Raw genomic sequence first — 15,149 nt, forward strand, 5'->3', positions numbered from 1 at the left:
TTTAACCTTTTCTGCTTAATCTGTTACTTTCTATAAGCAATATATTAAAAAGCTATGATGTCAGGTACTTATTAATTCATAATTTTCCCCTTTGATCATTATAGGGTCTCTTCTTACCCTTGTTAATGCCTTTTTCCCTAGCTAATATTAAAATTCTACCTCATCTTTCTTTTGACTCTTAGTATTTGCCTGGTATGTAATTTTCCTTTTTCTGTTAATTTTACTTTAAAGATGTCTCTTATTAGAAGCTTATGCCTGGCTTTGTTTATGTTTTAATTTATCTTGTTTATTACCTTTTAATAGACAGATGTAGTTCACTTCCTCCAGCTGTTGTTAACGTTGTGTGTGTATGTATGTGTGCCATGGACTTGACCACGCTCCTTCCTTGTTTACTCCCTCCCCTGCTCTTTTCTGCCGTTTGTAGTGTGATTCCGGTTTCTTTATTCCTTTCTCTCCATTTGCTGTTTTGGAAGTCATATATTCTGTTTTTACACTTGTTTTCCTTAAATTTGATATTTATCCTTAACTTTATAATATTTAAAGCTAATCAGTATCTCTATTTTCCTCTGGAACAATTTTGACGGGGGGGGGTTAGAAAGTTTTCACTCCATTCCTTAGCTTCCCCCAACAATCATACTCCATTTAAGTTTTGTTTGTTACGTTAGTTCAATCTTGTTTTTTATACTCTGCTTAAATTAGTCAGTTATTATTATAAATAAGTCAGGGCTTGCTTATATTTTCCCACATCTTCATAAAAATTTTTTTCTCAATATTGCTTCATTCTCTTTTTTTCCTTCCTTCTGGCCTTAATTTCCTTTTTGCTGAAATACATCCTTTTGTAGTTCTCTCATAGAAGGTCCTGAATACAAATGCTCTCAGCCTCTAATATTCTGAAAATGATTTTATTGTGCATTAACTCCTTTGTCCTAATTTAGACGAGAATAGCACTTTAGGTTGAGTTAATTTCTGTGAGTTCTTTTACACTATTATTTCCCATTTTCCCCTGGCATCTATTGTTGCAGATTCTCAGTCTAATTATCATTTCATAAGCTGTTTCTTTAGATTCCTCTTAACATCTTTTTTTTAAATATCTTTCAACTACTGCAGTGCCAAAAAGAAATTTCTAATTGTAAAGTTTCCTTTGTTCTTTTTTCTTTTCTTAAAAAGTGTAACTGACTTAATATAATAGTTTCAGATGTACAACATCGTGTTATGATATTTTTATACATTACAAAATAATCACCATGAGAAGTCTAGTTACCATCTGTCATCATACAAAGTTATTACAATATTACTGACTATATTCCCCAGGCTGTGATTTATTTATTTTATAACTGGAAGTTCATACTTAATCTTCCTCACTCATTTCACACATCCCCCCAACCGCTTCCCCTTTGGCAACCACCAGTTAGTTCTCTGTATCTGTGAGTCTGTTTCTGTTTTGATATGTTTGTTTGTCTGTTTCGGTTTTAGATACCACATGTAAGTGAAGTCAACGGCATTTGTCTTTCTCTGCCTCCCTTAACTCACTTAGCATAATACCCTCTAGGTCTGTCCATGCTTTTGCAAATGGATAGATTTTATTTTTTCTTTTATGGCTGAGTAATATTCCATTGCATAGATAGATAGATAGATAGGTAGGCAGACCGTATCTTCTTTATCCATTTATCTATCGATGGACACTTAGGTGGTTTCAATATGTTGACATGGTAAATAATGCCACAGTGAACATAGGAGTGCATATATCTTTTTGAATTAGTGTTTTCATTTTCTTTGGGTAAATACCCAGAAGTGGAATTGCTGGATCATATGGTAGTTCTATTTTTAATTTTTTGAGGGATCTCCATATTGTTTTCCACAGTAGTTGTAGCAATTTACAATTCCACAAACAGTGCGAGGGTTCCCTTTTCTCCACAACCTTGCCAATTCTTGTTATTTCTTGTTTTTTTGATAATAGACATTTTGACAGGTGTGAAGTGATATCCCATTGTGTTTTTGACTTGCATTTCCCTGATGATTAGTGATGCTGAGCATCTTTTCATGTGCCTGTTGGCCATCTGTATGTGTTCTTTGGAAAAATGTCTATTCAGGTCCTCAATCCATCTTTAATAGGCTTTTAAAATGTTGAGTCCTTTGTGTATTTTGGATGCTAACCTCTTATTAGATATATTGTTTGCAAATATCTTCTCCCATTCAGTTGGCTGCCTTTTCATTTTGTGGATAGTTTCCTTCACTGTGCAAAAGCTTTTTAGTTGGATTTAGTCCCACTTGTTTATTTTTGCTTTTGTTTTCCTTGCCTGAGGAGACGTGTCCAAAAAAACTTTTCTGAGACTGAAGCCAAAGAGCACATACTGCTTATGTTTTCTTCTAGAGGTTTTATGGTTTTAGGTCTTACATTTAAATCTTTAATCCATTTTGAGTTTAATTTTGTGTGTGGTGTGAGACAGCAGTCCAGTTTGATTCTTTTACATGAAGCCGTCCAGTTTTCCCAACACTGTTTATTGAAGAGGCTGTCTTTTCCCCCATTATATATTCTTGCCTCCTTTGTTATAGATTAGTTGACCACATAAGTGTGGGATCATTTCTGGGCTCTGTGTTCTGTTCCGTTGCTCTGTGGGTCTGCTTTTGTGCCTGTGCCATAGTGCTTTGATTACTGTAGCTCTGTAGTAATAGATTACTGTAGCATAGTTTGTAATCAGGGAGTATGAATCTTCCAGCTTTCTTCTTCGTTTTCAAGGTTGTTTTGGCTATTTGGGATGTCATGGGCTTTCACACCAATTTTAGATTTGTTGTACTTCTGTGAAAAATGCCACTGGTATTTTGATAGAAACTACATTGAATCTGTAGATTGCTGTAGGTTGTATGGTCATTTTAACAATATTAATCTTCCAATACGTGAACATGGAATATTTTTCCAGTTGTTTGTATCATCTTCAATTCTCTCATCAATGTCTTAGGGTTTTTTGAGTACAATTTTTTCCCTCCTTTATTAGGTTTAGTCCCAGTTATTTTATTCTTTTTGGTAAAATTGTAAATGGGATTGGTTTCTTCATTTCTCTTTCTGATAGTTCATTGTTAGTGCATAGAAATGCAACTTATTTCTGTATGCTAACTTTACTGAATTTATTAGTTCTAATAGATTTTGGTGGCATCTTGAGGATTTTCTATATATAATGTCATCTGCAAACAGTGACAGTTGTATGTCTCTCTTTCCAAGTTAGATTCTTTTTATTTCTTCTTCTTGCCTTATTACTGTGTGGTTAGGACTCCCAATACTACGTTGAATAAAAGTGGTGAGAGTGGGCATCCTTGTCTTGTTTCTGATCTTAGAGGAGAAACTTTCAGCTTTTCACCATTGAGTCTGATGTTAGCTGTGGGCGCGTCACACGTGGCCTTTCGTGTGTTGAGGAGAATTCCCGCCACGCCCACTTTGGTGAGAATTTACATCACAGATGAGTGTTGAATTCTGTCAAATGCTTCTTCTGCATCTATTGAGAAGATTATATGATTTTTGATCTTTGATTTGTTAATGTGTATGTCACATTGATTGCTTTGCAGTTATTGAACTATGTGCATCCCTGGGGCTAATCTCCACTTGACCATGGTTTGTGGTTCTTTTGATGTATTGTTGAATTTGGTTTGTCAATATTTTGCTGAAGATTTTTGCATTTATGTTGATCAGTGATATTGGCATATAATTTTCTCTTTTTTTGTGGTGTCTTTGCTTCATTTCGGTATCAGGGTGATGCTGGCTTTGTAGAATGAATTCAGAAACATTCCTTCCTCTTTAATTTTTTGGAATAATTTAAGAAAATAAGCATTAACTCTTTTTTAAATGTTTGGTAGAATTTACCTGTGAAACTGTCTGGTCCTGTACTTTTGTTTGTTTTAATTTTTTTTAATTAATTGATTTTTAAATTTTATTACTGATAATCATTTTGTACATATTTTCTGTTTCTTCCCAATTCAGTTTTGGGAGATTGTACATTTTTAAGAATTTGTCCATTTCCTCTAGATTGCCCATTTTATTGGTGTATAATTGTTTGTAGTAATTTCTTATGATCCTTTGTGTTACTGTGATGTTGATTTAACATTTCTCATTTCTGATTTTATTTATTTGAGCCCTCTCTTTTTTTCTTAATGAATCTGTTTAAAGCTTTATCAGTATTGTGTATCTTGTCAAAGAATCAGCTCTTAGTTTGATCATTTCTGTTTTTTTTTAGTCTCTATTTCATTATTTCTGCTCTGATGTTTATTATTTCTTTCCCTCTACCAACTCCTCTGTTAGATGTTGGAGATATAACTGTGAGCAAAGACACAAATAGCTGCTACCTTTGTAGAGCTTTCAGTCTTGTGAGGAATACAAGCAACTGCAAAGTAATGTAAGTGTTTTATTGAGGAAGTGCAGGGTGCTATGGGAGCTCACAGAATGGAAACCATTGCCAATCTTGGTATTGGTGGGAAGGGTCAGACAGCACCTTCTGGAGGAAGTGACATTGCAGATGAAGCCTGTTGGATCAATAGGAACTTGCCAGATAAAATGTGAAGGGAAAAGTATGTTGAAGATAGAGGTAACAGTATACACACGAGTCGGAGGTGCAATTGAGGAACTTAAAGGAGTTCGCTGAAGCTAGAACGTGAAGTGTAAAGGTGAGGAGGGGTGAGAGGTAAGTTTGGAGAGGTATCAGTCATGCAGTACCTTGAACTGTGTTAAAAAAAATTGACCTATTTTTCACAGAACAGTGAAGAGGATTGAATGATTTTTCAGGAGGTAATGGGTATGATTATATTTGTGTTAAAAGTCTCTGAGGATAAGCTCGATGGCTAAAGACAGGAGATTTCTGCTCAAAAATGGGCAAGATATTATAGGATGAATAATAGGGCAATAAGCATTATCCTCAGGTGGCTAATACAATTTAAAATGCTTACTTAAAATATAGTTATTCACTGGTATTACGTAGAAGTAATAGATTCACTGAAATAAATGAAATTCCGATCTTCATGGACTCCTTCGTTGGGAATAAGCTTGGAGGAAGGGAGAAAGAAGTAGAAGAAGCAGGGAACAAAGAGAGAGACGTTCATAATTTATCCACATGTGAATTTTGGCTCATAACGGGTGACTGCTCAGATTTCAGGTCCCAGGTTAAATGTCTTGCTTCAGCACAGCATCTTTATAGTTTGAAGCATGTGGATAACCAACATTTAGTTGTACTGATAAAGATTAGTCTCTGTCAACCCAGTGAAACACGAGGGCAAGTCATCTATGACTAGAAGGTTTTGTACTAACGACCTGCATCCCGTGATTATCATCCCTGTCTCCAAGCTACCCTGGCTGTCTCAGGGTGGCGGTGGCAGGTAGAGAGAACAGTGGAGGAGCACCGGGGTGGCACCGCTCGCGGTAAGGGACCTGGCTAGAGTGGTGAGGGGAGGTGATGTTGGTGGCGGTAGCAACGCAGGAGAAAATTCCCAAGCAGTGATAGGCTTGGAGGGATGTTCTTGATGAGCTGAAAAATTCTGTATCACTTTATAGTTACATGATGCTTTATAGTTTGAATGTCCTTTCTTATTTACTACTTATTTGAATGTCACAGTGACACTTTGACAGATAGGATTATCTCCATTTCCCTGGTGAGGAAACTAAGATTTCAGCTATGCAAGTGATTTGCCTTAATCCCACAGTTGTGAATGACGGTGTGGGGATTATGTCTTATTCTTTTCTTCATTTTTACCTCGGGAGAGTTTATCTCCATCTTTTTTTTTTTAATTGAAGTATAGTTGATGTACAATTTTATATAAGTTTCAGGTGTACAATATGGTGATTCACAATTTTTAAAGGTTATTCTCCATTTACAGTTATTATAAAATATTGGCTGTTATCTCCATTTTAAAATCTGCTCATAGTCTTTGCTCAGATTAACCATATTTGATTAAAGGATCTTGAAAGAAAAACAGAAAGAAAATTACTTTACAAATTTTCATTGTAAGGGAATGAAGCATTCTGCCTAAGATAATCATCCAAATAAAGGCATTAAAAAATCATTTTAAAGGAAATTTTCCAAATATGCATTTTATCACTTCCTGGTTAATTTATCCTTTTATCTGTGGGGACACAGTGCCCAGCAGATAGAAGGAACTCAGTGAATATCGTCATCGTAAACAACTGCTGTTGTACACCAAGGTCTCCCTGCTGAGATTGCAAGCCTTTCTGCTGAATAACTTCAAGTGACTGTGTTTTTATCTGCTTACTTGTCTCTGTGTTTGCTCTTTTGTTAAGTTGTTACCTGTTACATCTTTGCATTTATAGCAGTATTCCTCAATCCCCTACTGATTTGCTATTTCCAATCTTCTGTGGTCTAGGAAACCAAGTATTCAAATTTCTTGTAAGTAAACCTGCAACACGAATGAATGGGGTCCAAGTAAGAGCCCAGGTGTCTATTCTGCGGTTACAGGGCGTGGATTTATGATAAGCACAGGAAAGGACTCCTTGCCCTGGAGTCTTAAGCTCCTGGATCCACCTTCCCAAAAGTGGCCAAAGCAACGCATCTGAAATGGAGGTTTGCACATGTCACCTCTGTTACTAAACACCTCTGGTGGCATCCTGTGACCTTTCTGATCAGAGTGAACTCTCTTATTTGCCATTCGAAGGCTTTGATGACTTTCCCTCTCCTCCTCTTTATCTTGTCACCTCGTTCCCCCAGGCCAGCTTATGCTTCACTTAAGCTAAATTGTATGCAAACCGTCTATAGCAGTGACCTGCTAGCTCCTGATGTATCTTTCAAGCTATTTATTTATTTATTTATTTATTTATTTATTTATTTATTTATTTATTTATTTTTGATAGAGGGACTGAGGATGGAACCCAGGACCCCATGCATGCTAAGCATATGCTCTACCACTGAGCTATACCCTCCCCACCATTTGATATTTTTAAAAATGAATTTCCAATCACAATGATTTATTTTTGCTATGTCTTTGAGTAGTTCTTGTTACTGTCCTTCCTTCTAGCATTATTTATTATTTTAACTTACTTTATTTCCTCTGCTTTTACTGTGCTTGCTGCTCTCATTCTGCACGAGTTTAAAATTTTTGCCTGAGTGTTAGGATGTGGTGATCCAATAAAAGACTCACTCAAATTAGGTCTTGGTATTCAGGCTCCCTGATGGATGCTTAATATGCTGGGTCTGGTTTCTCCTCCGGGGCTGAAGGTTTGGGACCAGAACGTGAGATAAACTTAACCCTAAATTATGTGCTGTCAGTATATTTTAATCAGAAGCCTAAAATCCCTGCAGACTTTGCTTCTGCAAGTCACCGATTTCGAACTCTGTCGCTGTGTTTGATTGCTCATGTAATATTAAATCCTAGCTGAGCCTTAATTTCAAGAAATAGGAACCAAACTCTGTAAACGAAGATTTCAAGAACTGCTGAACTATGGAAACTCATTTCTTTACAGCTGCTGTAATATACAAATAATGAGCGGTTTCTGATAGATGTTTTTGAATTCACTGGTCATATTTAAAAAATGGACAGGAGTTGGTCGTGGTCAGTATACTATTCCACACATTCCATTTATTTCATGATTCTCCATCTGCATGTCTGCTAGGCATCTCAAACATAATGCCAAAACTTCATTTTCACCTTTCCGCCCCCAACCTATTCTCCACAAGTCTTACATCTTAACAGGATCATCAGCCGCCACCCATTACTCCAGCCCCAAACCTGGAAGTCATTTTCAATTTCTTCCTTTCCTTCAGCTCCCATAAGCAATCCATCAGCAAGTTCTATTGTTTCAATCTCCCCCGCCAAAAAAAGTATATGTTCTCAGTCTTTCTTTCCAGCTCCTCCGCCACAGCCTTGGAGCCAGTCGGCACCACTCCTCTCCCGCCTGCTGCCTCGGCCCTCTCTGCAGCTGCTCTTCTGCTTCCCCGGGGCCGTCTGGCTGCGAAGTGTGTGTTTCTCACCACCACAGTTGGCTGCCTGCTGTCTGCTTCTCCCTGATCTTAGAACGAAATGCAAACTCCTTCCCAAGCCATTGCCCTTGGCACCATGGCGCTCTCTAGAAGCCCTGTGAGAACTTTAGTGAGGTTGGGCATGTGAGTGGAAGACTGCTGAGGGAGGAAGAGTGAGGGGTGGTGAGAAACTGTGGCTGGCAAGCCATCTTTTGGGGAATTTTGATGTGAAGAGGAGGAGAGAGCGAGGGGCGCAGTAAGAGAGGTCAGAAGGGATGAAAGAGTGGTTTTTGTTTATTTTTTGAGAAAAAGGAGACTTGAGCAATTTCATATAGGGAGGGAGGTGGAATAGAAAAAGTTGAAATATGGGGTGCAAGAGATGAACTGGCAAAACCTCTGAAGGGGCAAGGAGAGGTGGGTGGTTTAATCTTAGACTCTGCAATAGTAATCTGCTGCTGTGTAACAAATTACCTTAAAATGCAGCAGCTTATATGAGAGACATTTATCATCTCACAGTTTCTGGGGTGTAGGAATCTGGGAGCTGCCTAGCTGGTGGTTCTGGCTCAAGATCTCTCGGGAGATTGCACTTGAGCTGGTGGCCAGAGCTACCGTCTCTGAAGATTTGACTAGAGCTGGAGCAGCTGCTTCCATGCTGCTGGCAAGAAGCTTACGTTCCTCACCACGTGGGCCTCCCCACAGAGTGCTTGTGACAAGCTTTCACGTAGGGCAAGTGATCCGAGACAGAAAGGAAGTAAAAGCCCAAATAGAAGCTGCCATGCCTTTTGTAACCTAGTGTTGGAGTAAAGCCATCACTTACCACCCCTTCTGTTCATAGAGATGAATCCTGGTACAACGTGGGAGGAGCTACAAAAGGGTGTGGGTACCAGGAGGCAGGGGTCATTGGGGTCCGTCTTAGAGGTGTGCTGCCACAGAACCCAAAAAGACTGGTTTGCTCTGTGAAAAAGAAGAAAAAGGGGAAGAGATTGAGAGAGAGCCTGACCTGTGGCTTGAGTTCTCTCAGTGAAGCTGGGGGCGAAGTCTTCTTCTGAGAGTGAAAGAGGGGGAAAAGGGAGTTTGGAAAGAGAAGCTGAGGTTTGGAATCACCACTCGGGAGAACGGGAGAGGTCCAGCAATCTGTGTTTTGACAACCTCTTTAGGTGATTTTGATACCCTCTAAAGTTTGGAAGATATTCGAATAATAATAAAACAAAGACAAAACCGAAAACTAGATAGGAGGATCCTTCACTCTTTGGATTTTAGTTTCTACTTCAGAATTACTGACGAAAGCTATTTTCTTTTCATTTTGTCACAAATAGCTCAGTGAAAACAATATAAAATCAGAAGATCGCTTGGTAAACTGACCAGTTTGATTTTTCTCTATTGAAGTTCTGTTTAAAACTTCATATATCATACATTTTATAACGTGTTTTTCCTCTAATTAAATAAATGTTTATTGAGCACCTACTGCTTTTCCTTCCTCCTCAGATTCACTGAATGTGAAGCTACACATGGATCAATTTCCTCTGAGAGAAATCTAGGAACATGTTGACTGAACCCTACACAATGGGCAGCTGAGGAAATACCCACGTTGAACCAGGTAAGAAAGGCTGAGACACTCTCTCACCAGCAACGCCCCCTGCAGGCACGGTGCCTTGCAGTCAGGAGGGAACCAGCCAGTCCCCCTGAGGCCTCAAGGGTTTGGACCACGTGTACAGTGCCCCAACTTTTATGTGCCAGCTACTGCTACGGGGTTTACCTGAGTGCTTTGAACTTGTTACCGTTCATTTTACATGTGAACTATTCTTAGTTGAGAGGACCGATCCCTGACTTTTCCCCTTAAGCACGCTACTTGGCAGGGGTAGCGTTCTGGAATGAAGTGCGGAATTAGAGCCCGCTGCAACCACACTGGGTTTGCTGCTGAATGTCAGCTGCTCGCATTACTGATCCTGCAGGGCTGCATGTGGGTTTGCATAGACGATACCTGCATGTGAACCAGATTCTACATACATGACTTTAAAGGACCCTAACCCTGCTTATCTGCTTGGCTTCAATGCTTTCCCCTACCCGTGATACTATTATTAGCTTGAGACAACCCAGTGTTCTTGAACTTAGTCCAGACATTTTGCAGAACTTTTTAATTTTTTGCAAATTTGCATGATTAGTCAGACCTACTGGACCTGGAGCGGATATGGCAAATTCAGTGCTTCAGGAAAGCCAGGAAATGCCAAATTTCAATCTCCTTATCATCAGAGGAAATGGGGATGGGCTGAACAGATATTGCCAGTGGTGAGAGAGAGAGACATGAACGATGGAATCAGAATTTAAAATTCACAGCATGAGTCTGAATATTAGGGAATAACTTATACGTTGACCCTGCTGATGTTTACCAGAGAGAAGCATTCAATATGCATTTCATAAAATATTAGAAATCAGGTAGGATTTCTATTTCTATTTCTCTCCAGATTTATAATGCAACATATAATAAGTTTCTTATTTATAACGGCTCTAAGAAGTGATCATAAGGGATCAGCAAATGTTAAAACTAGTTTAGTGGATTTCATATGGCATTTTTCTTTCTCTTTCTGGCTTACTTTGCTTAGAATGACATTCTCACTTACATGTAGGATCTAAAAAAAAAAAAAGAAGACAAATGAACTTAAATATAAAACAGAAACAGACTCACAGACATAGAATACAGACTTGTGGTTGCCAGGGGAGGTGGGTGGGAAGGGACAGACTGGGAGTTTGAGATCTGTAGATACTGACAGGTAGATATAGAATAGATAAACAAGTTTATGCTGTATAGCACAGGGAAATATATCCAAGATCTTGTAGTAGCTCACGGTGAAAAAGAATATGAAAATGAATATATATGTTCACGTATGACTGAAAAATTGTGCTGTACATCAGAAATTGACACAACATTGTAAACTGGCTATAACTCAATAAAAAAAAAAAGATGATAGAAAAATGGGGGAAAAAAACTAGTTTAGTGGAAAGTTAGCCAGCTTTCATTATAGAGATATTTTACCTATCTTTAGCTCAAGAATGTGTTGAATTCTTGGTTCACAGTTCTTATTTAAGTAGACACATAAAAAAGCCATGTTGCCTGTGGCATGCAAGTAGAATATTGATAGCATTTATTTGTGGTTTCTGCCTGTTTGTTTTTTTTTTTCTTTTCTGTTTCCTCTATCGTTTTTAAAGACTAAGAGATGATTTAAGGATTGTGGAAGTTGTCCTAAATCATTTGCTGGTGAAACATTACTATTCTTGTAATTTTAGTTTTTGTTCTTCTGTTGACAACTTGGTACTGTAAATAAACTGACACTGATAAATTTTATAATTTTATATTTAAATTGACTATCAGAATTTAGATAAATTTGGAATATTTCATAATCATATTTTTATTTTTATATTTATGCTGTTAGCTATATTGTTTGGTGATTTCTTTCATCAAAACTTTCTTGTTCTGTGTACCTTAGCCTAATTCTTGGTCAGTTGACAGTAATACAGTATAATAAACAATTCTAATTTATGTTACTCCGTTAAAGGCCAGAAATTGCTTCTTATTCATCTGAGGCATCCGGTAGCATATGATTTGTTAATATTTTTCAAGATAAAATAACCTGGTTTTGTTGGATAATCCAAAGGATGTCTGCAGTAGGATTTTACAGACCAGTAGAAATGCAAGCTTGTAACACTGCCGATTGATTTAGGATATGTTTCTGTGCAGTGTAATCTCTCTAAGATTATAATATAATAAAGACTATTGTTTACAATAATAGCTATTCTTAGAAACATATTTGATAAATTGTTAGACATTATATAATCAATCCAGTGCCTTTTTTTTTTTTCCTCGCATGTGATGAACCAGACATCTAGGGAGATTAAAATGCCTTGCCCAAGGTTGGACAGCGCATTGGTATGAGAACCGAATCAGCAAAATCCTGAGTTTTCCTTCATTCTGTTTCCGGACAGTGTTCTTACATCTATGGGTTGATATTTTTCATCAGGTGTGGAAAGTTTGTGCTATTATGTTTTAACATTGTTTCTGCCCTTTCCCCTCCTTTCTTTCTGGGACTCCAACGAAATGCACGTTGAATATACGTATTCTCTCTGCTTCGTACACTTGCTTCTGCGTTTTCTATTCTTTTGTCTTCTGTGCTTTATTCTGGTTAGTTTCTTCTGACTTTTATTGCAGTTCACTAATTTTTGTTTGATTGTATCTAATAGGCTACTAAATCTGTTAGTTCATAATTTTGGTTATTGTTTAAATCTTTGCTGTATTCTCTGAGTTTCTTTCTGCTGAAAATGAAATTTTGTCTCTTAGCTCCTTGAACATGGCAAGCAGGTTTACTTTAAAAACTCTGATATCTGGAGCTTCTGTACATCTGTTTCACTCCGTTGTTTTTGCTGGGTTTTGTTCATGTGGTCTCCTAGCTTTGCATGTCTGGTCATCTTTGATTGTATGTACCCCAGGAGGGCTGGCTTACTTACAATTTTCCCTTATGCATACGGTGCAGGTCTTTGGAATTCCAGCCCAAGACACTACGGATTTATCTGAACTCAGCAGATCTGGACTCCTGATTTATCCCACTAGGTGAAGAGACTGTCGACAGTTCTGGGTTGCATTCAGCAGCCTCTTCTGGAATTTGTCCTCAGGCAAAAGTTGATCCAAAGGAAAAGCTCACTTCTTTACATTTACATGCTTTCCAAGATCGGAGTTCAGTTATTCTTCACTGTTTTGTCAAGTCTCTGATGCCTTCAAGCCAATGTTTTTATACTTGATTCAGCTTTTTATTGTCCTCAGCAAAGGGGTTGGTTTTAATTACTGAGTTCTCCATTACTAGAACTAAAAGTGGCCTTTCCTTTCCTTTATTTTAAAAAAGATTTATAATTTTCAAATATCATAATTACAAAAAATTTAAATGCCTAAAAATAGAAGAATAGAAACTCTCTCATAAACTCACTCCTTAATTGTATTTTTGTCAGTTGCCTCCCAATCTGTTCTCAGTAAGTTTTACATGATATTGTTTATATTATATTGCATTCTGTATGTATATTTTTGTATCTTTTAAAAACTTAATATATACCATATGCATTGCATGCTATTATGCAGTATACTTAAATTACCATTTTGCTTAACTACATGGTCTACTCATTAGATATATTAATTCAGTTTGTGGAATCATTGTTTTATGTTTTGTCGTTTAGGTTTTATTCAGTTTTCACTATTGTAAATAATACATTAGTAAACATTTATGCTCAAATAATTTTGTCTCAAAATTAGAATTATTAATTAGGATACATTCTTAGAAGTTGATTTGCTGGGTCAAGGGAATGAATATTTTTAAGGCTCCTGGAACATATCACTGAATTACCTTTCTTTTTTTTTTTTTTTTAACATTTTTTATTGATTTATAATAATTTTACAATGTTGTGTCAAATTCCAGTGTAGAGCCCAATTTTTCAGTTATACATGAACATATATATATATTCATTGTCACATTTTTTTCTCTGTGAGCTACCATAAGATCTTGTGTATGTTTCCCTGTGCTATACAGTATAATCCTGTTTATCTATTCTACATTTTGAAATCCCAGTCTATCCCTTCCCACCCCCTACCCCCTTGGCAACCACAAGTTTGTATTCTATGTCTATGAGTCTGTTTCTGTTTTGTATTTCTGTTTTGTTTATTTTGTTTGTTTGTTTTTGTTTTTTTCAGATTCCACATATGAGCGATCTCATATGGTATTTTTCTTTCTCTTTCTGGCTTACTTCACTTAGAATGACATTCTCCAGGAGCATCCATGTTGCTGCAAATGGCGTTATGTTGTCCGTGTTTATGGCTGAGTAGTATTCCATTGTATAAATATACCACCTCTTCTTTATCCAGTCATCCGTTGATGGACATTTAGGCCGTCTCCATGTCTTGGCTATTGTAGATAGTGCTGCTATGAACACTGGGATACAGGTGTCTTTTTGAAGTAGGGTTCCTTCTGGATATAAGCCCAGGAGCAGGATTCCTGGGTCATACAGTAAGTCTATTCCTAGGCTTTTGAGGAATCTCTGTACTGTTTTCCACAGTGGCTGCACCAAACTGCATTCCCACCAGCAGTGTAGGAGGGTCCCCTTTCTCCACAGCCTCTCCAGCATTTGTCATTTGTGGACTTTTGAATGATGGCCATTCTGACTGGTGTGAGGTGATACCTCATTATAGTTTTGATTTGCATTTCTCTGATAATTAGTGATATGGAGCATATTTTCACGTGCCTGTTGATCATTTGTATTTCTTCCTTGGAGAATTGCTTGTTTGGGTCTTCTGCCCATTTTTGGATTGGGTTGTTTATTTTCTTCTTATTGAGTCGTATGAGCTGCTTATATATTCTGGAGATCAAGCCTTTGTCAGTTTCATTTCCAAAAATGTTTTCCCATTCCATAGGTTGTCATTTTGTTTTTCTTATGGTTTCCTTTGCTGTGCAGAAGCTTGTAAGTTTCATTAGGTCCCATTTGTTTGTTCTTGCTTTTATTTCTATTGCTTGGGTAGACTGCCCTAGGAGAACGTTTTTGAGATGTATGTGAGATAATGTTTTGCCTATATTTTCTTCTAGGAGGTTTATTTTGTCTTGTCTTATGTGTAAGTCTTTGATCCATTTTGAGTTTATTTTTGTATATGGTGTAAGAGAGTGTTCTAGCTTCACTGATTTACATGCTGCTGTCCAGTTTTCCCAACATCATTTGCTGAAGAGACTGTCTATTCCATTGTATACACTCTTGCCTCCTTTGTCAAAGATTAGTTGACCAAAAGTTTGTGGGTTCATTTCTGGGCTCTCTATTCTGTTCCATTGGTCTATATGTCTGTTTTTGTACCAATACCATGCTGTCTTGATGACTATAGCTCTACAGTATTGTCTGAAGTCTGGGAGAGTTATTCCTCCAGCCTCTTTCTTTTTCTTGAATGACCTTTCTTAAGACATAGATATAAGAACCTTTTACTCCATCTCCATGTTCCCACTCCTTTGCCATATTGTTTTTGGGCCAAATTTGTTTTTAACATTCATGTCAAAATAAACATTGCCTTTAGGATAGTCTAATATAATTAAGAATGATATTGAAAGACTATTTTAATTTTTAACTACACTGTGAGGATGACCATAAATGTTTTTTCTTAGTAAGAAGGGAATCAGTTGGATGTTATAGCTT

At 37.3% G+C, this 15,149-nt stretch overlaps 1 long non-coding RNA gene across 7 annotated transcripts in view; it reads left to right on the forward strand.

The window, feature by feature from the left end:
• Positions 1–15,149, forward strand: part of LOC105062151 (uncharacterized) — a 133,117-nt gene that overhangs the window by 84,282 nt on the left and 33,686 nt on the right. For 5 of the 7 annotated variants that reach the window (XR_012510539.1, XR_012510538.1, XR_012510537.1 and 2 more), the window contains one exon: positions 9,432–9,543. This is a non-coding gene — a long non-coding RNA (uncharacterized LOC105062151). Of the gene's footprint in view, positions 1–4,362; positions 4,383–9,431; positions 9,544–12,552; positions 12,764–15,149 lie in introns of those variants that run through there. The other 2 variants (XR_012510542.1, XR_012510543.1) reach the window with 2 other exon arrangements.

Source organism: Camelus bactrianus, chromosome 12 (genome assembly GCF_048773025.1).
Source record: "Camelus bactrianus isolate YW-2024 breed Bactrian camel chromosome 12, ASM4877302v1, whole genome shotgun sequence".
NCBI classification, from domain to species: domain Eukaryota; kingdom Metazoa; phylum Chordata; class Mammalia; order Artiodactyla; family Camelidae; genus Camelus; species Camelus bactrianus.